This window comes from Carassius gibelio, chromosome B8 (genome assembly GCF_023724105.1).
Source record: "Carassius gibelio isolate Cgi1373 ecotype wild population from Czech Republic chromosome B8, carGib1.2-hapl.c, whole genome shotgun sequence".
Taxonomy (NCBI): Eukaryota; Metazoa; Chordata; class Actinopteri; order Cypriniformes; family Cyprinidae; genus Carassius; species Carassius gibelio.
In genome coordinates this window covers 1,586,795-1,589,046 of record NC_068403.1, presented here as the reverse complement: position 1 = coordinate 1,589,046, position 2,252 = coordinate 1,586,795, and the positions used below count along the sequence as shown (strand labels likewise).

General features: G+C 36.0%; 1 long non-coding RNA gene across 1 annotated transcript; it reads left to right on the top strand.

Moving 5' to 3' along the window:
- Positions 1-1,485: 1,485 nt before the first annotated feature.
- LOC127963802 (uncharacterized) lies at positions 1,486-2,252 on the top strand. Its single transcript, XR_008154913.1, has 3 exons — positions 1,486-1,534; positions 1,744-1,802; positions 2,160-2,252. It is a non-coding gene; the product is annotated as an uncharacterized LOC127963802 (long non-coding RNA).

Here is a 2,252-nt window from a genome sequence, read left to right as displayed (position 1 = left end):
GGGGCGGCAATGTCAGAAAGACCATAGGAACGGAAATTAAGAAACCGTTTCTGACGGACTGATATTGTAGTTGCTACTTCCAGCACACACAACACAATAACCTATGTCAACTACTGCCATTTGATCCATCACATCTTCAGATGATGTTGTAAGGGATATCACTGCTTACCTGAAAGTACTATTAAAGAAAAGCTTGAAAGGATTCACATCGACCATGCCTGATTCTCTAACCGGAATCAATGTCCATATTTGTCCGCCAGTAGAACTGAAAATTTAACAAGGTTGACAGAGGTGGTAATCTGCAACAACTACCCAACAGTATTTTTACTAGGCAACTTTAAATTGAATAGCATTGAACATATATAGAAGTAAACTGCAACATACACCGTAGTGTAGAAATAATATTAATGTAAAATCCTACAAATACTACTGTACATACATTTACTTTTATTCTCAGTGCCTTAAGTATATTAGTGTATGCAAGATAATACATTTACTTAAGGATAGTTCAGCCAAAAATGAAAATTCTGTGATCCTTTGCTCACCCTTAAGTTGTTCCAGGTTTGTAATTTGCATTATTGGGATATTAAACATAACCAAAGGATTTTACCCAATATGGTATTGGTAGTTAATGAAAGTAGTTTACATAAGTATCTTAATATTTCTTCTAATAATTATGTTGTCATTGCGCTAAACAATTTCTCTTTTCCTTCTTTCTCTAAATCAGACTGGACCCCTGTACTGCAGGATGAAGCTGAATGTGCCAGTGTTGGACAGGTGTTTAATGGTTTAATGGCTCTGACAGTGCTGCTGGATCTTCTGAGAAGTGAAGGCCACCGGTGATGGGTGCTATGATCCAGACCCTGGTGTTTCTCTTCTGTCTGCCAGTGGTACATCATAAAGAGTGGTCGAGTCTCTGAGGATGTGCTGGCCAATCACCAAGAGACTCACCTCCTGAAGACCCCAGAACAAATGGAGGCAGCGCTGGGCTCAAACGGAGGGTGTTTTTCTGATGTTAAACCTAAGCTATGCTGTAAATGGTTGTAAAACGTACTTTCAGTTATGTATAGAACAATTTGTTATAATGTTGACAAAAAATATATTTACATTATTTAAAAAAATAAACACATAAAAGAATGTTTTGTGAAAAAAAAATTATGAGCTGCATTAAAAAAACTACACTGTTCATGAGTACTTCTCTTTTATTTACATGTGAATATGAAAAACAAAAATACAAAATGTACAGAAAGTACATTGAACAAATTACACACTAAAAAAGAAAAATGTATACAACTTATGCATTTCATTTAACTAATGTAAGTGCTCTTGCTGAGTCATGGGAAAAATAAAGGAGCTGGAAAAAACACCTGCTAGTGACATCAGCATCATCTACACACCTACTAGTGACATCAGCATCATCTACACACCTGCTAGTGACATCAGCATCATCTACACACCTGCTAGTGACATCATTCTCCTCTTCTCCTGCTAGTAACTTGCCTGCTTTGTGATAAGCAAATTTTGCTATCTTCTAGTAAGTTTAAGCTTTTGTTACCTTCTCAGCCAGGGTTTTAACCAACATTATACATATAATCTTTCACATACTTCTCAGTGTGCTTTTTTTTTTTTTTTTTTTTTTTTGCTGAATTTAATGCTTAGATTTTAGGGGAGAAATTTAAGTCAGAAAATGTTAATAAAAATCTAACTCTTTACTTTTACTTATGATCTGCAATATCGTTTCAGATTCTGAACACATCAGAAATCACCAACCCCTCCTGACATATCTTTCCAGTTTGGGGTAGGTATGTTGCAACAATATAACATAAATAACAATAAAATGTAATTAATTGAAGCATGACTTATTGGGGTAACTGTTTTCTTCTTGTAATAGAACACTATAGAACTACATTCACTATAGAACAGGAACATCATTTGTTGGTAAATTTTTCATGCCTATTTTCTTCCTAGCAAAAAATGAATGTATGTGCCAAAGTAGAATTCATCAACTTTATCCGTGATCTCTGTGATCAGCTCATCATCTCTCCATACCCTCTCCACATGGAAGTCACCTCTTGTACTTGTTACAAAATCACACCAAGTTAACTAGTCCAGTAACCATCAGCTGACCGTGGAATGCCAATTGTGTGTTTTTTTCTCAGTTTTGCATGGTCCCCAATAAACTCAACGTGGGATGCCTCTCCAATTTCTTTCACATCAGGGCAATTAACCTCTACCAGGCCACAGGGAGGTTC